The sequence below is a fragment of the Lagenorhynchus albirostris genome, chromosome 4 (assembly GCF_949774975.1).
Source record: "Lagenorhynchus albirostris chromosome 4, mLagAlb1.1, whole genome shotgun sequence".
NCBI classification, from domain to species: Eukaryota; Metazoa; Chordata; class Mammalia; order Artiodactyla; family Delphinidae; genus Lagenorhynchus; species Lagenorhynchus albirostris.
The window spans coordinates 106,576,954-106,604,127 of NC_083098.1; the positions used below are offsets into that span (position 1 = coordinate 106,576,954).

Here is a 27,174-nt window from a genome sequence, read left to right on the forward strand (position 1 = left end):
GCACCACTTATTGAAGAAGCTGTCTTTTCTCTACTGTATATTCTTGCCACCTTTATCAAAGATAAGGTGACCATATGTGCGTGGGTTTATCTCTGGGCTTTCTATCCTGTTCCATTAATCTATATTTCTGTTTTTGTTCCAGTACCATACTGTCTTGATTACTGTAGCTTTACAGTATAGTGTGAAGTCAGGGAGCCTGATTCCTCCAGCTCCGTTTTTCTTTCTCAAGATTGCTGGTGCTGTTCTGGGTCTTTCGTGATTCCATATAAATTGTGAAATTTTTTGTTCTAGTTCTGTGAAAAATGCCAGTGGTAGTTTCATAGGGATTGCATTGAATCTGTAGATTGCTTTGGGTAGTAGAGTCATTTTCACAATGTTGATACTTCATATCCAAGAATATGTTATATCTCTCCATCTATTTGTATCATCTTTAATTTCTTTCATCAATGTCTTATAATTTTCTGCATACAGGTCATTTGTCTCCTTAGGTAGGTTTATTCCCGGGTATTTTATTCTCTTTGTTGCAATGGTAAATGGGAGTGTTTTCTTAATTTCACATTCAGATTTTTCATCATTAGTGTATACGAATGCAAGAGATTTCTATGCATTAATTTTGTGTCCTGCTACTTTACCACATTCACTGATTAGTTCTAGTAGTTTTCTGGTAGCATGTTTAGGATTCTCTCCGTATAGTATCATGTCACCTGCAAACAGTAACAGCTTTACTTCTTTTCTGATTTGGATTCCTTTTATTTCTTTTTGCTCTCTGATTGCTGTGGCTAAAACTTCCAAAACTATATTGAATAACAGTGGTAAGAGTGGGCAACCTTGTCTTATTCCTGATCTTAGTGGAAATGGTTTCAGTTTTTCACCACTGAGGATGATGTTGCCTGTGGGTTTGTCATATATGGCCTTTATTATATTGAGGAAAGTTCCCTCTATGCCTACTTTCTGGAGGGTTTTTATCATAAATGGGTACTGAGTTTTGTGGAAAGCTTTCTCTGCATCTACTGAGATGATCATATGGTTTTTCTCCTTCACTTTGTCAACATGGTGTATCACGTTGATTGACTTTCATATATTGAAGAATCCTTGCATTCCTGGGATAAACCCCACTTGATCATAGTGTATGATCCTTTTAATGTGCTGTTGGATTCTGTTTGATAGTATTTTGTTGAGGACTTTTGCATCTATATTCATCAGTGATATTGGCCTGTAGTTTTCTTTCTTTGTGACATCTTTGTCTGGTTTTGGTATCAGAGTGATGGTGGCCTTGTAGAATGAGTTTGGGAGTGTTCCTCCCTCACTATATTTTGGAAGAGTTTGAGAAGGATAGGTGTTAGCTTTTCTCTAAATGTTTTATAGAATTCGCCTGTGAAGCCATCTGGTCCTGGGCTTTTGTTTGTTGGAAGACTTATAATCACAGTTTCAATTTCAGTGCTTGTGATTGGTCTGTTCGTATTTTCTCTTTCTTCCTGGTTCAGTCTCAGAATGTTGTGCATTTCTAAGAGTTTGTCCATTTCTTCCAGGTTTTCCATTTTGTTGGCATATCATTGCCTGTAGTAATCTCTTATGATTTGTATTTCTGCAGTGTCAATTGTTACTTCTCCTTTTTCATTTCTAATTCTATTGTTTTGCGCCTTCTCCCTTTTTTTCTTGATAAGTCTGGCTAAAGGTTTAACAATTGTGTTTAGCTTCTCAAAGATCCAGCTTTTAGTTTTATTGATCTTTGCTATCATTTCCTTCATTCCTTTTTCATTTATTTCTGCTCTGATCTTTATGATTTATTTCCTTCAGCTAACATTTGGGTTTTTTTTTTTTTTTTTTGGTCCTTCTTTCTCTTATTGCTTTAGGTTTAAGTTTAGGTTGTTTATTTGAGATGTTTCTTGTTTGTTAAGGTAGGATTGTATTGCTATAAACTTCCCTCTTAGAATTGCTTTTGCTGCATCCCATAGGTTTTGGGTCGTAGTGTTTTCATTGTCATTTGTTTCTAGGTATTTTTTGATTTCCTCTTTGATTTCTTCAATGATCTCTTGGTTATTAAGTAGTGTGTTGTTTAGCCTCCATGTGTTTGTATTTCTTAAAGATTTTTTCCTGTAATTGATATCTAGTCTCATAGCAATGTAGTCGTAAATGATACTTGATAGAATTTCAATTTTGTTAAGTTTACCAAGGCTTGATTTCTGACTGAAGATATGATCTATCCTGGAGAATGTTCTATGAGCACTTGAGAAGAAAGTGTATTCTGTTGTTTCTGGATGGAATGTCCTATAATTATCAATTAAGTCCATCTTGTTTAATGCATCAGTTAAAGCTTGTGTTTCCTTATTTATTTTCATTTTGGATGATCTGTCTGTTGGTGAAAGTGAGGTGTTAAAATCCCCTACTATGATTGTGTTGCTGTCGATTTCCCCTTTTATGACTGTTAGAATTTGCCCTATGTATTGAGATGCTCCTATGTTGTGTGCATAAATATTTACAATTGTTATATCTTCTTCTTGGATTGATCCCTTGATCATTATGTAGTGTTCTTCTTTGTCTCTTGTAATTGTCTTTGTTTTAAAGTCTATATGTCTGATATGAGAACTGCCACTCCAGCTTTCTTTTGATTTCTGTTTGCATGGAATATCTTTTTCCATCCCCTCTGTTTCAGTCTGTATGTGTCCCTAGGTCTGAAGTGGGTCTCTTGTAGACAGCATATATATGGATCTTGTTTTTGTATCCACTCAGCCAGTCTATGTCTTTTGGTTGGAGCATTTAATCCATTTACATTTAAGGTAATTATCGATATGTATGTTCCTATTACCATTTTTGTAATTGTTTTCGGTTTATTATTGTACACCTTTTCCTTCTCTTGTGTTTCCTGCCTAGAGAAGTTCCTTTAGCATTTGTTGTAAAAGCTGGTTTGGTGGTGCTGAATTCTCTTAGCTTTTTCGTGTCTGTAAAGGTTTTATTTTCTCTGTCAATTCTGAATGAGATCCTTGCTGGGTAGAGTAATTTTGGTTGTAGGTTTTTCTCCTTCATCACTTTAAATATGTCCTGCCTCTCCCTTCTGGTCTGCAGTGTTTCTGCTGAAAGATCAGCTGTTAACCGTATGGGGATTCCCTTATGTGTTATTTGTTGTTTTTCCCTTGCTGCCTTTAATATTTTTTCTTTGTATTTAATTTTTGACAGTTTGTCTTGGCTTGCATTTCCTTAGATTTATACTGTATGGGACTCTCTGTGCTTCTTGGACTTGACTAACTATTTCCTTTCCCATATTAGGGAAGTTTTCAACTATAATCTCTTCAAATATTTTCTCAGTCCCTTTCTTTTTCTCTTCTTCTTCTGGGACCCCTATAATTCAAATGTTGGTGTAATTAATGTTGTCCCAGAGGTCTCTGAGACTGCCCTCAATTATTTTCATTCATTTTTCTTTATTCTGCTCTGCAGTAGTTATTTCCAGTATTTTGTCTTCCAGGTTACTTATCCATTCTTTTGCTTCCATTATTCTGCTATTGATCACTTTTAGAGAATTTTTAATTTCATTTATTGTGTTGTTCATCTCTGTTTGCACTTTAATTCTTGTAGGTCCTTGTTAAACTTTTCTTGTATTTTGTCCATTCTATTTCCAAGATTTTCAATCATCTTTGCTATCATTATTCTGAATTCTTTTTCAGGTAGATTGCCTATTTCCTCCTCATATGTTAGGTCTGGTGGGTTTTTGCCTTGCTCCTTCATCTGCTGTGTGTTTCTCTGTCTTCTCGTTTTGCTTAACTTACTGTGTTTTGTGTCTCCTTTTTGCAGGCTGATTCGTAGTTTCTGTTGTTTTTGGTGTCTGTCCCCAGTGGCTAAGTTTGGTTCAGTGGGTTGTGTAGGCTTCCTGGTGGAGGGGACTAGTGCCTGTGTTCTGGTCGATGAGGCTGGATGCTGTCTTTCTGGTGGGCAGGTCCACATCTGGTGGTGTGTTTTGGGGTGTCTGTGGACTTATTATGATCTTAGGTAGCCTCTGTGCTAATGGATGGGGTTACGTTCCTGTCTTGCTAGTTGTTTGGCACAGGGTGTTCTGCACTGTAGCTTGCTGGTCATTGAGTAGAGCTGGTTCTTGGCATTGAGATGGAGATTTCTGGGAGATTTCTTCTGTTTGATATTATGTGGAGCTGGGAGTTCTCTTGTGGACCAGTGTCCTGAACTTGGCTCTCCTACCTCAGTGGCACAGCCCTGACACCTGCCTGGAGCACCAAGAGCCTGTCCTCCATGTGGCTCAGAAGGAAAAGGAGAAAAGAAAGAAAGAAAGAAAGAAGGAGATACAATAAAATAAAGTAAAATAAAATAAAGTTATTAAAAGATGAAAAATAATTATTAAGAAAAAATAAATTTTTTAAGTTAAAAAAAAAAATCGGACAGACAGATCCCTGGGACAAATGGTAAAAGCAAAGCTATACAGACACAATCACACACAGAAGCATACACATACACACTCACAAAAATAGCAAAAGGGAAAAACATATATATATCTTTGCTCCTAAAGTCCACCTCCTCAATTTGGGATGGTTCATTGTCTATTCAGGTATTCCACAGTTGCAGGGTACATCAAGTTGATTGCGGAGATTTAATCCGCTGCTCCTGAGGCTGCTGGGAGTAATTTCCCTTTCTCTTCTTTGTTCGCCAGCTCCTGGGGTTCAGCTTTGTATTTGGCCCTGCCCCTGCATGTAGGTCACTTGCAGGCGTCTGTGCTTCGCTCAGACAGGACAGGGTTAAAGGAGCAGCTGATTCGGGGACTGTGGCTCACTCATGCCGGGGGGAGGGAGGGGTACGGATGCGGATGCGGGTCGAGCATGCGGCGGCACAGGCCAGTGTGACGTTGCACCAGCCTGAGGCGTGCCGTGTGTTCTCCCGGGGAAGTTGTCCCTGGATCCCGGGACCCTGGCAGTGGTGGGCTGCACAGGCTCCCGGGAGGGGAGGTGTGGACAGTGACCTGTGCTTGCACACAGGCTTCTTGGTGGCGGCAGCAGCAGCCTTAGCATCTCATACCTGTCTCTGTGGTCCACACTGATAGCCGCAGCTCGCGCCCGTCTCTGGAGCTCCTTTAAGCGACACTCTTAATCCCCTCTCCTCGCACACCAGGAAACAAAGAGGCAAGAAAAAGTCTCTTGTCTCTTCGGCAGCAGCTCCAGACATTTTCCCGGACTCCATCCCGGCTAGCCGTGGCGCACTAACCCCCTTCAGGCTGTGTTCAGGCAGCCAACCCCAGTCCTCTCCCTGGGATCCGACCGAAGACAGAGCCTCAGCTCCCAGCCCCCACCTGCCCCGGAGGGTGAGCAGACAAGCCTCTCGGGCTGGTGAGTGTCGTTCGGCACCGATCCTCTGTGCGGGAATCTCTCCGCTTTGCCCTCCACACCCCTGTGGCTGCACTCTCCGCCGCAGTACCGAAGATTTCCCCCTCTGCCACCCGCAGTCTCTGTCTGCGAAGGGGCTTCCTAGTGTGTGGAAACCTTTCCTCCTTCACAGCTCCTCCCACTGGTACAGGTCCCGTTCCTTTCTGTCTTTTTTTTTTTTTTTTGCCCTACCCAGGTACGTGTGTGTGTGTGTGTGGTGGGGGGGTTCTTGCCTTTTGGGAGGTCTGGGGTCTTCTGCCAGCATTCAATAGGTGTTCTTAGGAGTTGTTCCACATGTAGATGTATTTCTGATGTACTTGTGGAGAGGAAGGTGATCTCTGTGTCTTACTCTTCTGCCATCTTGAAGCTCCTCATCCTACATTAAGCTCGAAGCCTGATTTTATTTCTGACTTTCTTATTGCTAGTTTAATTGTCTTGAGTCATCTAAAACCCATTATTTTGTTGTTTACATGTTCTCCTTTCACAATACGCTCTACCTGTTTTTTTTTTTTCCTCCTTTCCATTCCCTCTACAATTTGTATAAATTTTATAGTTTTCTTAATGCTGCTTATCTAGGCTTTACTCCGTCATCCTTTTCATTTACTTCATTCTCCACAATGACACTATGGGGATCTTCCAAAGCATTATTTAGCTTTGGTTATATTACTTTCCTGATGAATTCTCGTTGTCTACAAGATTAAGAACATATCACATCCCTGACACTCAAGGGCTATTGTATCTTGTTATCTTCTAATTTTCCCTAAATGTTTCTAAGGAATGCTAAAACAAGAACACCTTTTAGTGATGCAAGGTTTTATAGTTTACAAAGTGTCTGTGCTACCCATATATGACATTTAATATGAAACCATTAACTGTCTCTGTCATAGCTATTAGATGCATGTTTAAATGCTTTACACTGGAGGTGCTATAGCTCTGCCAAGTAAGGAAATGCATTTTATCTCGATTCTTGAAAAAAGTGACTACTTACAGATGAGGTCCTTACAGATTTTAAAATTGCTAAAATTAAAGATGAAATGGTAATATCAAGTTCTGTTAAGGATGAAGAGCTACCTGATCTTTCATACGTTACTGGTGAGAAGGCAAAATGCTACAGCTGTCTTGGAAAACAGGTTGTCAGTGCCTTATAAAGTTAAGAATATGCTTTCTATATGGCCTAGCAATTCCACTCCAGGGTATTAACCACAAAGTAATGAAAAGTTTTCCATGTAAACTTTGTCACAAATGTTCAACTTCATTTATAAAAATTAAAAATAGCAGCTTCATTTGTCACAGCCAAAATCTGTAAATAACCTAAATGTCCTTCAGAGGGTGACTGGTTAAACAAACTCTCATAAATCCATACAGTGGAATACTACAAAGCAATAAAAATGAGCAAATTATTGATTTAAACAACAGCTTAGATGGCTCTTAAGCACAGTAAACTGAATGAAAAATGCCTGTCTCCAAATGTTGCACACTGTATGATTCTGTTTATTTAGCATTCTCAAAGTGACAAAATTAGAGACATGGGGAACACATGAGTGATTGTCGGGGATTAGATTGAGAGCATAACTCTTAAGGGGAGACATTTGAGATTTCCTATGTGGTGATGTAGTTGTTCTGTATCTGGAATATTTTGGTGGTTATACAAATCTATACAAGTTTTGAAATGTCAGAAACACACACACACAAATGAGTGCATGTGAAAACTAGCAAATTTTGAAGATGTTCTGTAGTTTAGTTATTAGTATGGTGCCAATATTACCATGGTTACAGAAGACGTTATCATTGGAGGAAAATAAATGAAGAGGACACAGGAACTTTCTGTATCATTTTTGCAACTTCTATGTTAGTCTAAAATCATTTCAAAATTAGAAGATTTTTAAAATGTGAGAGAGATGAAATAGTTCCAATGTCATAACAAAGACTAAAAAGCTGATTATACAGAGAAAACCTAGACACAAACCTCTCTGACTGGCACAACAGAGAGCTATAGCATCATCTTCATTTTCATTAAGAGATAGAGCAACAGCCAACATGTTGGAAGGAAAGAAAGATTTTTGTGGCGATCAACTGATAGAGACTCAGTCGTTAAAGTCTATATTTTGAGCAAATGCTTAAATCTAGTCTAAGATCTTTCTAAAGCAAGAAGTAGTTATTTCCACACAAATAGTGTGGAGCAAGTTCAACATATGACCCAAAATAGAAACCAAGCTGGGCAAAGCCAGAAATATGGCAAGCCTATGTTCTATCACAAAGGTAATTTTTGAGCTGATTTAAAAGTCTTAAACTAGAAATTGTTTTCAAACTCTTGAAAAAAGATCACACACACTCTGACACAAAACAGGTAAGTCCAATAGGCTAACTAAATCCTGGCATCTATTGGGGTGTTAGATGCCATAGAGAGATTATTTTAAAAACCTTTTTACAAAGGAGTAACCAGAGCTACCAAGACTCATTATATCCTCTAGAATTTTTAGTATGTAGCTTGGTATATTACCTGCTTTGTACTATAACTATCTCACTTAACAGAACCTTTTGTATTTATTAATTAATTTATCTACTTACTTATTGAAGCAATATCAGTTGCTTCTTTATTATGTGCCATGAATGATGTAATTGGGTGCAAAAATGAACAAGGTAGAAAGACCTCATGAGGCCATTATAGGGGGGAATCACTCAATAATTAAAACAATAATTAAAATTGTGATGAGTACAATATTTGAAATGGGCATGATGAAAACATATAAAAGGGAACCTGATCAATTATAAATTTAATAATAGCTCCCTAAAGTCAGACTCTTTCACCCTACAATTTTATTTCCCCTAATATCAGGTGGTGGTGAAAAGTTTCAATTCAGTGGTGTGGACATGGTGCCCAAGGAGTGTCTTAATCACAGTCATGATCCAAGATAACAGAGATCCATGAAGGGGAGTAGAAGAGTAGGAAGGTGAAATCAGGGTAGGTAATTTCACTCAAAAATATAAAGGGAAGTATTGTTGATTCCTGTGAAGTCCTTTTGAGGTAGCAGGTCTAATGCTTTAAATGGTTGTGGGCAACACTCAATTTCCTAATGAGGAGCGAGAACTGGTGATCCAGCAGAGTTGGTACCTGGAAACACAGCACACATCAGGAAGCTGAGCAGAAGGCAAGTATTTAGTTTCAGGAGTCCAATATCTGAACAGGGAAACTATGGATAGAAGACCAAGTTTCCTATCTAAGGCTGAGCTTGAAGCCTATGGGCTAATACCAGCTAGTACACATGCTTTTCCCAACTCTGAGGAATCCTTCAGCCTCCTGCCTAATTTCTTCATCCTTTGCCTCCATTGATCCACCTGTAGTTCTTAACCAATCCTGACTCGAAGCAGGAAAAGTTTAATCTGTGTGGGTTGTTTTTACCAGCTTTCGAAGGTCTAGTTGATAAATGATTTTTTCCATTTAGACCTTAAATGTAAACTGGTTCTTCCAGTACAATATCCTATCTTCCAAGGAATAAAAACAAGTTCCCTAGATGACATTAAATGGAGACACTCCATGAATCAGTTAAAAATGCTGTCGATGACAAATCCTGAACCACTGTCCAAGGACTGATCATTTTGCCTTTCCTTAGCAGCCTATAGTCTGTTTGCCTACTCAGGTTACCAGAACAAGGCTTGTTAAGGTGGTGCCAAAAACATCTCCATTTTTCCTTTACCAAAGTGCTCATCACATTTTCTCTGCAAAGGACATGGATGTCCAAATATATTTGACAGCTCTGATACCTAAGAATTGCCAAGATGGGCATGCAGGTCAGAGTCCCCCAACCCACCATAAACCTTATCATAAAAGGTTAAATGAAATTTTAAAGTGATGTATGGAAAGGGAAAATACAAGTTGAAATTTCCAACAGTCTTAAAGGAGGGAGAAGTTACTTCTAGGTGAGGTGATTAGGGAGAGCTTCAAAGTGGAGGTGGTCAGACAGAGAAAGACAAATATCATATGATATTGCTTATATGTGGAATCTAAAAAAAATGGTACAAATAAACTTATTCACAAAACGGAAATAGAGTCACAGATGTAGAAAACAAATTTATGGTTACCAAGGGGAAAGCAGGGGGGAGGGATAAATTGGGAGATTGGGATTGACACATACAAACTACTATATATAAAATAGATACTAATAAGGACCTACTGTATAGCACAGGGAACTCTGCTCAATACTCTGTAATGATCTATATGGGAAAATAATCTATAAAAGAGTGGATATAGGTATATGTATAACTGATTCACTTTTCTGTACAGCAGAAACTAACACAACATTGTTAATCAACTGTACTCCAGTAAAAATTAATTTAAAAAACAACAACAACAAAAACAACCAACCAAACAAACAAAAAAGGTGGAGGTGGTAAATTAATGAAGCATTAAAGATTAGTAGTGCAGACACCATGGAATTGCACCACTCAGGGCACTCTTCAAGAGAACCTACTGCAAAAAGTGCACTGATTGACAGCTTCCAGCTTCCATACCTTGTCTTTGAATTCACTGTAAAACACACCTGAGGCCATGACTTCCAACCAATGACTGAACATAATGGAGTTACTGGAGAAGGGCTATTTTTTCCCAATACTGGACTCCTCTAATGAGTAATCTTTGCTCACAAATCCCTATTGACCTGGTTGAGACGTTCTCAGAACTTCAGTGTAGTCTGAGGCTCTTTATACCCCATCTTCCTCCCTTCCTTCTTTCCTTTCATAGGTGCAAGACCGACCTCATAGTTTGAAGGTTCTTCTCACTTCCTCCTGCTTACACTTCCCTTTGTCCTTCAGGTGTTCCCGTGAAGAGATTTATTTCACCAATAAATCTCTTGTATATCTAATGTTGCCTTGGTGTCTGCCTCATAAATGTCTGATACAGACAAGTTTTTCTGAGTGATTGATTTGATTAATGGATGGATTAATCAACATGATCACAGCTCTGTTTAATTTGATGAAAATGTTCATACTCAAGCATCAGTCATGTGTGGGATTTCCCTTAGTTTCTTAAGAATCAAGGCTGAAAAACATGTAGAAAGTGAAAAGTAGCAAAAAAGCATCTACAATGAAATCATCTTGTGTTCTGTCTGAGCTGTGGACCTTGAGACCTCGGCCCTGCTGACCCTCAGATTTCCCTCAGATTCTGTCAACCCAAATTCCATCTAACTAAGGAGCAGAATCTGCCTTCTTGCTCTATAGACAGTTATTGCCCTCAGAAATTTTGAGAATATTTTTCCCCCAGGCTTGTTTCTGTGTCAGTTTCTGGACCTCAGAAGACATTACCTTGACCTATCATGAACCTGTTTATTTATTCATTCATTCATCCAATAATCCTAAATGAGGGCTTGTAGAAGAGACTGTTAAAGTGTAGTGAATAGAGTAGACTTTGAAACTCGACCGCCTGTGTTCAGATATGAGCCCCACCACTTAATAAGACTTAAATTATCTGTGACTCGGTTTCCTCACTTGTATAAAAGAATAATAAAATACCTATCCTATAAAAGCATTGTGAGGATGGGATGTAAAGCATAATATGTGTAAACATCTAGGACAGAATATGCTACATAGTAAGTATTCACAAAATCTATTATTAGTCAGTGTTTCTATGTGCCATCACCTGAGCTAGGATTTGGAGATACAATAGTTAATAAAAGACACATAGCCCATGCCCTCAGGGAACTTATATTTTAGTGGAAGAGACAAAACCCCCCAAGTAAATAGAAATTAAATACTTTTGCATGGTATTAAGTGCTACAAAGGGGAAAGGGGGTGCTGGATTAATATTATGCTACTTAATTTGGGGGGAAGGGATAGCCTCTCCAGGGAAAAGCATTTCAGGAGGAGACAAAACATATGTGAACACCTGTGGAAGGAAGGAGTTTAGGGTGTTGGAAAAATGAAAAAAAATTAGCAACATGTCTTGATAAATAGATTCATCCTAGGACACATACTCCAGACCAGCCCCTCAGTGTCACATGCACATTTTGGTCCAGCTTCCTGCTGGGGTTTGATACTGTTAGAACCCACTTGGCCTTTTACATTCTGCAGCCCCAACTTTACCTCCACATTACCCACAGGCATTTTTTCAGTGATTACTCTGATCATGTCCTGTTTATGAGCCAATGGCTACTCTACACTTGTCCCTGTGTTTATCCAATACGTGACTCTGAGAAGCATCCATCTTAGAAGATAAGAGTGTAAACTCTGCATCCAGTTCCCAAAGTTCCCACCATCACTTGACCTTGGCATAGCTACTTACTGTCCTGTGCTTCAGATTACTCATCTGTAAAGTGAGATTAAAAGTATTATCTAATTCATAAGACTGTTGTAAGTGTTCAATGGATTAGCATAAATAAAAGAGTTCTAAACATGACAGTCTGTAAATGTTAGCTATCAACATCATCATCATCATCATCATCATCATCATCATCACATAGGCTCCTGCTATTACTTTAGGACTCTATCTTTGGGATGCTGCTCGTGTTTCACTGTCTTACAGGGCATCTCTTCCTTTTCCTCTCAGGGAAAGTTTCCCACTGGCTTCCCCGGCCTGGGTTTCGGACCAAGGGCTAGTCTCTCAGTCAGGAGAGGAAAATCCAGAGTGGCATTAGAAATGCCTCAGTGTTCACATGCATGCATCCAAACACACCTCTACCTTTGTGACTCCACAGTGCCATCTGAAATGGTACATCCACCTTGACTCTAGGCTCAAGTCTCTCACTGTGTTGATAGTCTTCCCTGTGTTCCATCATAAATGATAGTGTTAGGGAAAGCAACTGACATTTTAAATAATCATGATCTTCAGTAAAATGGCACTAATTTTAATGCTTTCAACTGCTGCTCCTTTTCAAGGCACAAAGCAGCCAGACTTCCTTTTTACTGAAGAGATTGCTAATGTGATGACATACAAACCATCAGCTGCCTCCCACGCGGATACTGACAGCTGGGGTGCTTTCAGCATTCTCCATAGTTATCGTCCCCTCTCCATTCGCCTCTTTCGCAGATTAGATTGAAATGGTAGTATTTCACTCCATTTGAGACCAGGGGGTTCTGCAGATTGACAGGTATAATTATCACGTTTGCTTCCCAGCATGTGGTATCTAAGTAATAGCCTCCATATTTATCCAACGTTAATCAGGAAAGAGTTCAATCAGTTGGAAACAGATTTGTCAAATGAGGTCCTGCCTATAGAACTCATCCAATAATGATGGTCCTCATTTCTGATATGAGGTTAGAGTCTTGAAACTCTGGGAACAACAGTTATCACTCAACTACTCCAGGGGTGTTTGGGTCCATACAGAGGAGCTACAAAGAGGCCCAACTGGGGAGATGAAGCAATGCAGGGACTTCCATCATAAAGAGAGTAATCAGAGTAAAATGAGTGCAAGAGAATAAAATATAATTCACCACAGTTTGGAAGTTTAGTTAGTAAAAGCAGTAACACATTGTTTTGTTGCTTTATTTTATTTTATTTTATTTTAATTATTTTGTTTGTGGCAAAGGAATGAGGATCATAGGTGTTTGGCGCTCTGATGAAATTTAAAGAAGATCTAGCCTGCCTTCCCTTTTCCCTTTTATAATGGGAAAATATCAGACTTTTCCTACGAGCCTACAGTCATTTGGCTCATTAGGGGGAGATCAGAATTTACACAGAGGAAGAAGGCAAGAAATGAAGCAGATTTATAAAATGGCCCATGCAGTCACAGTTGTTTCAATTTATATTGTCTTGAGTTGAAGGGATGGAGGGGGACTTTAAACAGATGTGGTCCTACCCCCTTCTTTAATACCCCTGAGAAGGGCTGTCCAGTCTCTCCTTGGATTCCATCCATGAAGTATGAGCATCCAAGTGTCAGAAAGCTAAATGACAAAACTGGGCCAAGTGCAGAGCCCACTTGGGTGCTGCTTCTAATAATGGTAATGGTAATGGTGATAGTAATAGTAATAATGATTCTTGAGAATGGGAACCAATCTTATATTGAACCATTGCTCACTCCAGACCAGGCAACATTCAAGGGCTTGACAAGAATCATCTTATTTAAACCTTTCCACAATTCTATGAAGCAGGTGACATTTTCTCCCTCAATTTGGAAATTAAGCTTAAAATATCAAGCAAATCCCTCTGGGTTACCCAGTGGTCAAGTGATGAGCTACAATGGCCTGATTACAGATTTTTCTTAGCCATAATGCTACACTGCCTTGCATGTACTCCTTGCCTTGCTTGCATCAGAAGTTCAAAGAGAACATGCAGAAGAGAAAGGGAGTAAGCAAAAGGGGAATTTGGGCCTGGTATTTCTTCAGGAAAAAGTCCATAATAAACAGAGAGAGATAGCATGTGCTCACACAGAAATGAAAGCTTGACCCAGGCAGAAGTTAAAAGTGAATAAACACAGCCAGTTAAGTTTGATTCTCCAATTGCTGTGTGCTTTCTGGAGAGGTTCATCAAATGGCCCACTGCCTCCCTTGTCTGTTTATTTTATTTTGTTTTTATCTCACTGAGCAGAAACCGGTCTCTTCTCTGTGGCACTCCCATAAAAGTTAAATAACACTTCTATTAAAAGACACAGGGAAAACTCATTCCCATTTCCTTCAGGACATACTTGTCGCTATCCTGCCTCTAGTGTGACCATCTTAAAAAAGAATAATTTTCCTTAATACCATGCATGGTTTATATTACATTATAGTTACTCTGAAAAAAAAAAAGAATACTTTTATTTTCCCAGCAGGTATGGTAAGTCTGTTCAAATAAGTTGGGATTTTTTTTTTCTAAATGAGAAAAGTGGGCAATCTGAATCACACCAAATCTTTTAGGCATACCTGGGAAGGGAAAAGTGAATGTGGATGTTTCTTAAAACAATTGTTCTTTATGTGCTAAGCATTATACTAGAGTACCCACGTTACCTCATTGGATGCTTACAGCAATCTGTTGAAGCAGGCATTGTCATCACCCATTGTTTATAGAGCAGGAAACTGCAGTGCATGAGGGTATGAACTTTGTCAAGTTGATAGAGTCAGTCTGCTTCAGAGCCAGGACACCCATGAGTCTTGCTTGAGGGCTACTTATAAGGACTCCAGAGGGAATGACATTTGTGTGTAGAAGTGATCAGGGAAGCCCATCCTAAGGAGGGAAAATCTGAACTGAGACCTGAAGGATGGGGAGAAGATGGAAAGCAAGCATTCTGAGCAGAAAGAACAAGTGCAAAGGCTCCAAATGGAAAGAACCAACACTTTTAAGGAAGAGCCAAGATGTCTTGATGGCTTAAGGAGGATGTCTGAATAAGCAGTAGAACTGAGATTCCAATCCATGCAGGGTGGTTTCAAGACCCACATAAACAACTCTGTTACACAGACTTTCTCAATCCTGTTGAATGCTGCAGTATTTCCCAAGTAAGACTAAGACAGAGAACTTGCCCATTGACTTGCATTCTGGAGACTTTAACAATAGTAACATCCATGGCAGGATGGTTGGCAGAATCCAGATAGGAAATGTGGGAAGTGTAAATGGAAGACTAGGAAGAACAGCCAGCAAGTGTTAAAACTTTTTCAAAGAAAATTTCCTGAGAATGCCAGAAGATAATGTGGCATCAAGGGAGGGTTTGTGAAAGGAGAAACAAACGTGTGAATGCTGATAAGATTGATCCAGGAGACAGAGGAAGAGTCATGATACATGAGAGAGAAATTGATTATGTCCAGAAACATTAGTGCATGATTTGATTCTTAGCCTTTGGCTAAAAGGGATTTATGGACATCTAGGAACTGGGGATGTGTGTTTCATCCTGTTTATCATGTTTCCATACTATGCCCATCCCTCACTTGTGATAAGCCATATATGATCAATATATAATGTACAGGTTGCTTTTATTTTCAGTGGTTTTATTTCTTTCCCGAAAGTTCATTGATTGAGTCACTGCTTTGTGATAATTAAATGAGATAGTCAATTAACTTATTATCTCATTCTCTCAACAAATGTGTTTGACTGTCTTCAATATGCCAGACACTATAACAAATTAAGTGATAGAAATATGGATAATATAAGTGTATGATACCTGCTCCCAAGAAGTTCTTGCTCTTATAGAATGAGATGCAATATTCTACAGCATGTATCACAGTCCTTTTCTCAATCAAGTTAAGTTTTCTTGTGTATTTGTGCAACTGGAAAGAGACAGATATGTAAATCAATAAGTCAGAGTTTTAAACATTTTTCAGAGCTTTTTTCCTCTATCTACTTTTCCTTAATTTTTACCTCTTCTCTTCTTGAATGTTCACTTGTATATATTCAATTATATATATTATATTATATATTAAAGTGAATATATAGTATATATTATATCTGATGAAAGACATTATCTAGAATACATAACAAACTTTTACAAATCAATAACAAGACCAATTAACCAATTAAAAATTGGGCAAATGATTTATACAGACATTTCACAAAAAAAGATATATAAATGACTAATGAACACAGAAAAATGTTCTAAGAATCATTAGCCATCAGGCAATACAAATTATAATCACAAAGAGATACTATTCACATCCTCTAGAATAGCTCAAATTAGAAAGATGGACAAAAAATGTAGATGAGGATGTGTACAGGCTGGAATTCTCATACCTTACCAGGAGGTGGGAGTGGGTGTGTAAAATGTTACAACCAATTTGTAACACTATTGGGCAGTTGAACATATATGTACCTAAAGACCCAGAAATTTCCACAGCTGTTTATTTACCAAAAAGAAATGAAAAGTTATCTCCACACAAATATTTTTCAAGAATGTTTAGAGCAACTTTATTCATAATGGCCACAATTAAAATGTCCATCAACACTTCAATCAATAAACAAACAGTGGCACGGTCATATGAAGGAATATTATTCCTTAATAAAGTGGAACAAATGCCTGATGGATATATCATGGGTGAATCTCATAAATATTATGTTGAGAGAAAGAATCCAAATACAAAATAATAAATACTGTTTGATTCCATTTATTTGAAAGCAAAACTAATCTTTGGTGATAGAAATTAGAATAGTGTTTGCCTGTGAACTTGGGGATTTACTGGAACAGGCACAAGGGAATTTCTGATGGAAAATGGGCTTAATCCTGATTGGGGTACTGAAACATGGGTATAAAAATGGTCAAAACTCATCATATTCTATATTTAGTGTGATAAGCATAATTTTAAGAAGGCCCCATGACCTTTGCCATTGGTGTTACTCCCATGATTTTCCTATAGTATAAGCCAAAGAGGAGATTATTTGGGTGGGGCTAATATAATCATATGAACCCTTTAAAAGCAGAGAGTTTTCTCCTTTTGGTTACAGAATGAGAAATCAGAGGACTTTGAAGCATGAGAAAGATTCAAGGCACCTTTTCTGGTTTGAAGATGAAGAAAACCACATGACAGGGAATGAGGGGCCCTCTAGAATTTGAGAGCTGACTGACAGCCAGCAAAGATATCAGGACGTCAGACCTACAATTGCAAGGACTGCATTCTGCCAATGTCAGTGGATTGTTCCGCGTTGCCTCCAAATAAGAAACCTGCTGGCTGCAATTTTGATTTCTGCCTTATGACACCTTATGTAGAAAACCAAGTTGACCTCACCCAGACGTCTAACAAACTGTAAGATAATAAATGGGTACTGCTTCATTTTTTATTTTTATTTATTTTATTTTTAATTGAAGTATAGTTGATTTACAATATTTCAGGTGTACATCAACATGATTCATTTATATATATTCTTTTTCAGATTATTTTCTGTTATAGGTTAAGATATTGAATTTAGTTTGCTGTGCTATATAGTACGTCCTTTTTGTTCTATTTATACATAGTAGTGTTTATATGTTAATCCCAATCTCCCAATTTATCCCTCCTCCCCCCTCTTTCCCCTTTGGTAACCACAAGTTTTTGTTTTCTATGTCTGTGAGTCTATTTCTGTTTTGTAAATAAGTTCATTTGTAACATTTTTTAGATTCCACATGTAAGTGATATATATTTGTCTTTCTCTGTCTGACTTAGCATTAAATTTGTGGTAATTTGTTATGTGGCAATAGAAAACTAAGACATTTAATTATTATTTAGGAATTTCACTGTATGTACATATTACCTCTCTCCCTCTGTGTTTGTGTGCGTGAGTGTGTGTGTGCATGTGTCTATACCAAGGAATTTAGCTGGATTTAGAATCACATTGAAGTTTAATAGAAAACACAGATTAGAAGCTGAGTTTATCTCGTGGATACAGAGTAAGCAGCCTCTGCTTCCACATCTGGTGAGGTATAAGAAACATATGACAAACACAGGATTCTTAAATAAAGCTCTTTACATTATTGGAAAAAAATAAGTGTATGTTTAAGGACGCCACCATTTTTGTTTCTCTAAACATGCTCTTCTCTAGGTTTCCCATAGGGAACATTTATTGAGCTGTTACCCTATACCAGCCATTCTTTTAAGATCTCTCCATATATTAACTCATATAATCCTCACAATAGCACCATGAGGTAGATAGGTATTTTCATCATCTCCAGTTTACAGATAACTCACGCCAGGATAACAGATAACTTACGCAGTGAGACAGTCTGCCTCTGGAGCTCCAGCTTTAACTATAATGATGTATCTTGCCATGTAAAAAGTGGAGCCATCCTGTATCTTTTCCTCACACCTCAAATCCAATCCTATAAAATGTCCTAATGGCTCTACCTTCTAAGCATATTCTTACCCTATTCTGAGCCACCATCAGGTACTCATCTGGACCATTGGAATAACCTCCCCCACCCCCATTGCTCTCCCTGCTCCTGACCTTTGTCCCTATCCCCCATGGTCCTTGGTCCACAATATTGCCAGATTAGCTCATTTCTCTCCTTTCTTAAAATGCTTTGATGGCCTCAACTACACTCAGAATAAAGATTTTGCAATACTTCTCAGGGAACTTTTGGCAGTGTCTAGAGGTATTTTTGGTTGTTATGGCTTAGGGGTAGAAGTGCTACTGGCGTCTGTCTGGTGGATTAGGAATAGGGATGCTACTAAACATTCTGCAATGCACAGAATGTCACCCCAAAACAAAGAATCATCCAGCTCACATTGACAGTAAGGCTGAGGTGAGAACCGCTGTTCTATACTGAGCATAGCAACGCATTCAAAGATAAGGGCATTATATACTTTCAAACCCTAGTGTTTAAGAGTTTCTGGGTTCCCCTCAAACTACCATGGGGACACAGCATCCTGCTAGTCAGGAACATAAACTAGGCCTCGCTCTAGCTTGGAGCAAGGAGCTCTCTCTAGAGTGGAGAACTTCGCTCTGAGCTGAGACTGAAATCTTGAGATTCAGCAAGTGGTGAATTGAATTTTGAAGAGTGATGAGTAAGTAGAAGAACATTCTTCACAAACATCATAAAGGAATGGCTGCCACTGCTTTGACCTCAGAAACACCTGCTTTTCTTCTGCTTCCTAGGGTTGCTGATCACTGCTTAGATTAATTTAATGCCCTCATGCATGCTGAAATATTAATGACTAACATGGTAAAGCCTTTACATAATGATCAATTTTTAGTAACATTCTTTATTATAAAACAATATAAACTTAAAGTAAAAAAAAATTGGAAGATATTTTTTAAGTTAAAAATCTGAACGAACAGTGGAAAAGAAAGAAAAAGAAATTATAATTCTACTACTCAGAAGTAACAACTGATAATACTTTGGCCCGTGTGTGTGTGCAGGCAATATTTTATAATGAACATTCTCTCATGTCATTAAATTTTTGAAAACCATTGTGTAATATTCTATCACATAGCAGTATGTTTACTTTAAGATTCTTCCTAGTTTTCGTCATTGAGATTGATCACGTCCACTTTACTGACCAGTTGTGAAAATGAAAGAAGATATCATTAACTCAATGAACATTAATGAGATATTTTCTGTGTGCCAAACATTATACTAAGTGCTATGTGTAAGAGATGAATGAAACAGGATTTCTCTATTCAAGATGAATCAAACAGCATTGGTGAGTGTTGTATGGGCAGAGAGCAGATGAGAAGTTGGTACTAGCTTACAAGGAGGCTCCTGGGAATCACTTGCTTTGGTGGTAAATATAGCAAATGAGACTGCTTGCAGTGTCCTCCCTCTAATCCAGAAACTTCTCACTTACACTGAGCCTTGCTCTTCTGCCCATCCAAACAGTGTACTGACTTCTAAATCCCTGTACTGAAAACTATCTTATGTGGGTGTTTTATAGTCTTCTAAGGCTGCCATTACAAATTACCATAGACTGGGTGACTTAAACAACAGATTTATTTCTCACAGTTCTGGAAGCTGAGAAGTTAAAGATCAATATCACAAACAATTTGGTTCCTGTCAGATCTTTCTTCCTGGCTTGCAAGTGGCCACCTTCAATACCATCATGAAGGTCCCACCTTCATGACTTCATCTACACTTAATTACTTCCCAAAGGTCCCACCTCCAAAACCATCACATTGGGTGTTAGGGCTTCAACATATAAAATGGTGGTGGGGGGGGGCGGACACAATTCAGTCCATAGCAGGTTACCTAGAGTGTATTTCTTTTGTGGTCAGTGAAACTTTAATTTTATCATTTACAAAAATATATTCATGCACAGTGGAAAAAATATGCTATCAATTTAGTGTATACTTTCCTTTTATTATCTCATATATATGGGTCATGTTATACATTTTATACATACTATATTACACTTTAACATTGATTCACGTGTTTATGTCACAGACATTTACAAATTCCTATTCTGTGCTGGTTGCCATGGCTAGGGATAGAGAGTAAGTAGTACTAATTAGCAAATAGGGATCTGACCTTACAGTGCTGAGAGTCTAATATAAATTGGAGTTGTTTTCCAAGTTCCATTATCATGCAATGCTTCAATGAATATTATTTACATCTAACTCTGCACCTAACTGGCATCTCTGTTTAAGAAGAATTGTGTGTGTGTGTGTGTATCTACAGGCTAGCATGTCCTTTCTAGTTTCTTTCATACATTGATAGTCTGTTAGCACCTTTGAGACAGTCACTTTCTTGGGCATAGGATCCATGTTCCATTAATCTTTATATGCCCTGCACTTTTCACAGTCTTATGCATAATAGACATTTCATGATGTTGATTGAATGAATGATGCCCTCTCTGATTGTTATAATAAGCATCTGAGGAAGGTGCTGACATTCCTATCTTGGTGGGCTCAGGCTGCCATAATAAAGTACCATAGACTGGGTGGCCTAAACAGCAGAGATTAATTTTCTCATAGTTATGGAGGATGGGAGTTCTCCATTGGGGTGGCAGCATGGTGATGTTCTTCTGATGAAGGCCCTTTTTCTGGCTTGCAGTTGGCCATCTTCTCACTGTATCCTCACATGGGAGGGGGGAAAGAAAGAGAGCAAGCTCTGGTGTCTCTGCTCATAAAGGTACCAATCCTATTGGATCAAGACCTACAATTATGACCTCATTTATGACCTTAATTACTTCAGTAAAGGCCCTAACTCCAGATATAATCACATTGTGAGTTAAACCTTCAATATAAAAATTTGGGGCAGAGGGTATACAAACATTCAGTCCATAGCAATTCCCATTTTACAGATCGAAAATCAGGACTGTGACAGAATGACATCTATGCTTCATCCCAAATGCTGACTCCCTCTGATTGGTAGTGGCTGCCTGGAGCCTGGTAGAGGAAGGATTCTGGAGCCACACCTGGCTCAGAAGAGAGCTGGCTGACATGGATGGATTACACATGTGTTTGTGAGTATGGAGCAGGAACCAGCAGCATGTGCACATGACTGCCATCACTGTGCTTGGCAGTACACAGTATTACCTTAATTTTTAATACTTATAAGCTGCAAGGCACACATTTTCTTTCCCACTTTACAATGACTGACTTACAGCTAGAGAAGTTAAATCTTTTACCAGAGGGCAGTTAAGGGTAGAGCTTCTATCTGAACTGGCTTCAGTGTTTCTTTATGATACAACTGACAACTCAAATTCCTCTAATACTGAAGATTCAGTCAGTTCCTCATTTTACAATACATTTCAAAAAAATTAAAAAAAAATTTTTCATTGGGCAAATCACAGTGTTAAAGAAAGTAGAAGCACAACTGGCCTTTAGAGATTATTCAAATTTAGTGATTTTTAAAACTTGAAATTATTTTGTCAATGAGACATTATTAGAACTCCAAGTATATAAAATACATGAAAAGCAGAGTTGATGAGGGCAAAGAATTCCCTTTGCCACTCCCAGGGCCCTGGAAATATCTCCAAGAAACCCCAACATTCCATGAAACATGATTTCTAAAACACTGATCCATCTCACCCTCCTTATTCAGTTGAGAGAGACACAAATTACTTGCTGAAGGTCACAGAGCTAATTAAAATCAGGGCCAGGGATGTGGCTCTGGCCTCCTGATTCCTAAAACAATGCTGCTTCTCATACACAGGTGTTGAGATATTTTTAAAAAATCATCTGTGACTTTGAGGCACCAGGCTCCTCTGGAACCATAACTGAATTATCTAGGGCACATGAGGTTTCCTGAAAATCCCAAAGAAAACAAAGGGAAATTGGAAAAGCACTGTGGGATTGACTGCAAACAATTGAAATTCTTCTCAGTTAAATGTCGAGATGAAAGGCCAAGACATGCACCATTCTGCAAAGAGGAGAAATGAAAAGTCAAGTCAGAAAGCTTTACAGATATTGATATTCTACTGAGAAGACATAGTTCCAGAAAGGAAGAAAAGCTATGGTTTCTGAGCACATACCCACATTTGATTCCAGTATAAATGCCCAGTCTGACTCTGGCTCAACCTGGTGTGAGTTTAATGAATATTTCAGAGGTCCCTACAGAGTGGAAGGACTTTAGAGGTCAATGAGGCCTGTCTACCACTTCATACAGGAATTCTCTCCACAGCAACTCACATTCTGTTATGCCACCAAATGTCACACCTAGTGGGATAGCTCTGAAAACAAGCAAGTCCATATATAGAGAGAGATCTTAAAAAAAAAGAGAAAGGAAAACACTTTCTGTGAAGTTTTATTCACCTCCTTTAAATGTTCCAACGAGCCATCGAGGAAGGTGGGAGAGTCATCATTTTACAGATGAGATAAATGAAGTTCAGAAAAGTTACACAATTGGTTGCATGATATCACAACTGGTATTTGAACCAAGGTCTGACTAAAGTCTTTCCACTGAGTGGTAGAGAACACTAGTGAGTACAACTTTTCGTGTTCTCTTTTCATTCCTGGGCAAACAGCTAGAAGACATTTTCCAGATGCTCTTACTCAACTCAGGTGAACCCAGGAAACTAATTTATGACCAATGTAAGCAGAAGTGATTGGAGCCATGTCCAGGCCTGTCCCTTAAAAACATCTGCTCCCTTCCACTAGAGAAAGAAAGAAAGAAAGAAAGAAAGAAAGAAAGAAAGAAAGAAAGAAAGAAAGAAAGAAAGAAAGAGCAAGCAAGCTCTGAGGATCTTGAAGAGGATGGAGCCACAAGATGGAAGGAGCCTGGGTCATTGAATGATTTCATGGAGCTAAGTCCCTTGCCCAAGGCACACTGCATTCCGCCTTCTCACTGTACTCTGCTTCAGATTATTCAGTCATTGTTTCCAGTTACGACTACAGAGTAAAGGACCCAGGAGATGTTTGGGAATAGCAATTTTAGTTTCTGTAATCAAACACCAGGAAAATGTGGCCATAACCACAGCTCCAGGGCTATTCTATCCAGTATTGTGGCATTACCTTTCAGGGTAGAACTTGTACAAGATCACCTGATGCATAATCACAGGCTAAAGTAATATATGGATTCCCCTCACACTTTGCTGTAATAGGCAAAGAATTGCAATGGGGGATGTGCAAAGCTACCAGACCCCTACTCCCATCCAAGACTGAAACACTCATTCTTCTAAAGCAAAAGAAGTGTTAACAGCTCATATGCTGTCTTTGAGTCTCCCTCAAGAAATGAAGATGGATGAAGAAATCCACCTCAAGGTCATAGACTCTTCCTAGCACATCACTTATAAAATGACTGGTCCAATGCTGAGCTACAAAGGGCCTGCCTCCTTATCAAAATTCAGGAAAATTTTGTAGGGTTATTCCAGTTTGGGCCACATTTTCCATGCCTCCCACCCACCATGGAATTTGACAGAATCATTTGTTGCCACTATTTCATATCCCAACCTTTCCCTTTCCTCAATCCCGGTGAAAACACCAGGAGCATCCAAGAATTATAATTTTAAAAGAAGGATTTCAAATGATTACATATTTCTAAAAACATGCCTTTAGACAATTGAGGGACCATTTTCTCTATCAAATGAGGGAGATAATGGCACACTCAAAGCCATGTGCCTCCAGAGAATTTCAGAACTGCTTTAATTTCCTTTGTGGTATTTAGCCCACTAACCTGCACTCTGCCTGGTAATGATGTGTTTAGATTTAGTAGGAAGCTGCTTCTCTATCTTTCTGTGTTAACCTGTGACCCCATTACTCTTCTTCCTTATCATCAGAATTATCCAATTCCTCTCTGAGACCTTTTCTGCATCTGGTACATGCTTTTGATCGTTTTTTGCCGCATATTATCACCATCTACCAATTTAAACTGTTATTATCTATTTACTTGTCCTTTTCCACTAATCTAGGAATTCATCAGATACAAATGAGGAGAGTGGCTTATTCATTTCTGAACTTCCCAGAGCCTAACATTAGGTGTTCCTCAAGAATGATTTCTTCAATATTGACAGAACACATTCACCCCACCTTGCTTGATACATAAAGGCCAGTTGCAATGGCTTTATTTACCACTGTTCATGTGTCTCCTTCTTACAAATAAACACATAAGCTGGAAAACTTTATAAAGCCCAACCCAGCCATAAGGTTGGGCAAGGTGATATGAATGTGAAAATCCACTTTTTATCTCAACGAATGGGAGAGGCCTTCCAAAAGAACAGAAGTTAGTCTGGAGGAGGAGTTTAGAGAAGGAATTTTTCTTCTAATGTTGTGCTGAATAGGTTTATTTCTCTCCATCTCTGTCACCTTGTCCAAGTTGAAGCTATCATAATCTTACCCTTGGTCTGGTGCCACTGACCCACTCACATCTACTTGTGCCTTTCTCCAACCTGCTCTTTGCTATGTAGCCAGAATGCTATTTTCAAAATACCAAAGTGGTCATTTCAGACTTACCTCTTCCCCTCTTTAAGATGGCACATGCACTGCCTTGTCTGCCTGTGGTCCACCTCTCAGGACCCATCTCTTACTATATTCCCTCAGCCTCAGTTCCCCAGACTCACTAGCTATCCTATTCTCTCCATGGGATTTCTGCTTTTGCTAAACACTTTACCAGGACCCCTCTTCCTTTCAGCTCTATTGCAATCTTTGGTACTTATTTAGCAGATCTCAACATATACAAAGAAACTTACCTATTATTTCTGGAAAGGTTTGAACCCTAATACAGCACTATTAACATCTCACACTTTAAGTTTATAGAATCCATCATGCAAAATATGTGGTTTTCTTCCTCATGCAAACACAGGGTCTAGCACATAGCAAGCAGATGATATGTGTGTGTTTAAGAAAAGAAAGGAAAAGAGAAAGAAAAGAAAAAAAGAAAAGAAAGAAGAAAAGAAAAAAGGAAAGAAGAAAGAAAGGAAGGCATTAAAATGAATAAATTGAGGGTTATCTCATAAGTTTCTACTTTTCCATAACAAAGTTGAGACTTTCACTACACCATACCAGCACTCTGATAGATTAGATCTTATTTGGAGGTATAATACATATAAAGCAGATAAATTCAATTGAGCTTGGGATCTGGAGGGTCTCACAGAGTCATGCTAGGTCCTTCAGTCTTCCTAGAATCTGTGGCTTTCCCTTGATTCATGGTCTGATTCTCACTCTTAAGCAGTTGGCTCCATAATAGAACTGGAGAAAATATGGATAGTCCTTTAAAAAAGTTGAAAAGAACAAAAGATCCAGATGGTGGGTGTGTGAATCAAAATAACCCTTAAAGAAAGGATACTTTGAATCCAAATAAAATAGAACAGAATCTTCTACAGCTGAGGAAAAAAAAAACACATTAGTTAATTTTGAGGGCAGGGCCACAATGAAGTATGAAATCTGGTATCTCATAAAAAGCTTCCAAGGTCAAAGTTATACAAACAGGCAACCCTATAGAGACTGGAAAATCTCATGACTCACTGCTTGTGTCGTTAATTGCTGAACTCCCAGTTACCCTAGTGAAACATTATATAATTTTTGCTCTGGGCATGGATGTGGCAATGCCTTAACATAAACAAGACAGTCAATTACAGTTAATCTGTTAAAAAATTGCTCTGCCAAGACAAACTGTAGAAAGTGAAAACAAAAATAAAATTGTGTTGAAGAACAAGGAATACATTTCTGGGTCCAACAGTAATCACTAATCTCATAATTCAGAAGGTCCATTTGCTAATAGGTCCATCCATCCATCTTTCCACTCATTTAGTGTGAATTTCCCTTTTCCTGGAGGTTAGATAGACAGGCTAAGCTACTACACTGGCTGCTAGATTGGGGTTTGGCTGCAAAGTTCTGAATGAGGAATGGTCAAGATGGTCTAAGCAAGGAAAGCCAACTTTAAAATCCAGAGGCTGAATTAAACACTCATTCCCAAGGAAAGAATACAGCATAATGATGATGAAGTCCCACAGGAAATGTATCCAGATACTGGTGGCTGTCTTCAAACACTCATGAGTGTTTTGGTTTCTCTTTAAGGACTATCACATGTGTATTATATGGACTCAGTGGGTTCACCTTAAAAGTCAAGTGTCAAGATTAATCTATCTATTCTTCAATCATTCTACTATTCATCCACACTTTCATATATCCAACCACCTATTTAGTTCATCAAGTTGGATTAGTCAGATCAGATCAAGGCAGGGCAGTGCCTGTTGATCCAGTCCTGTTCACCTATATTCATGCAGCACGTGCTACCAAAATCTAGGAAAATACCAACCAGTATGTACTATGGTATTAGCTCTGTTCTTCTTATCCACTATCTAAGACTGTTTTCTAAGAGTAAGAAGACTTTTCGTGGTAATTAGGCAGGCCAGCTGGTGTAATCCAGTAAAAGCAATTCTTTGGCTTCCTCTACTACAAAATGGAGCTAATACTAGAACCTACCTCATAGGACTATTGTAAAGGTCAAATGAATTAATAAATGCAAATAATGCCTGGCATTATTATTGCTTTTAAGACTACTTATAGATAAATAGTAATTTAATTTTAAAGAGTATTATCATAAATAGTATTTCCTTTGATGCTCCCGAAACACTTTCACATAAAGTATATTTCTTCTCATTTCATAGATGAGAAAATGTCTAACAACCTTTTGACTCTCTCTAAAATAATTGAGCTGCTGGAAGGCAGGGCTAAGAATTTTCTATGTAGCCTGCCTAGTATGCAGTAAATAAGCAAAATAAATTGGTTGAGTGATTGAAGTGGCGAAATCCTCCTGGATCCTTCTCTAATCTGCCTTCTTCTCTACATCTCTCCTGCCACTGCTCTGGTTTAAGTCTTGTCATATCTCCTCTGGATTGTCACCACAGCCACCTAACTGGACTCCTTGATGGAAGATCCATTTTTCTCTAGTGAGTTTAGAATCACCTTTCAAAATTAAACTTGACTATGCTTATTCTAAAGTCCTCAATGGCTCAGCAGGATGTAGCCTTAGTTCTGTCTTGCTCACAAGGCTCTTTGCAAGGAGCAAAGGCCCACTCAGTGTTGCATAAGCCCTGTCTGCCAGCCCACCCCAGGGTCTGAGGACATGATCAGGTCACA

The 27,174-nt window shown here is 38.6% G+C and overlaps 1 long non-coding RNA gene across 1 annotated transcript in view; it reads left to right on the forward strand.

The window, feature by feature from the left end:
* Window positions 1–16,964, forward strand: part of LOC132519948 (uncharacterized) — a 364,455-nt gene extending 347,491 nt beyond the window's left edge. The window contains exon 3 of the long non-coding RNA XR_009540388.1: window positions 16,690–16,964. This is a non-coding gene — a long non-coding RNA (uncharacterized LOC132519948). The remainder of the gene's footprint in view (window positions 1–16,689) is intronic.
* The last annotated feature ends 10,210 nt before the right edge of the window (window positions 16,965–27,174 follow it).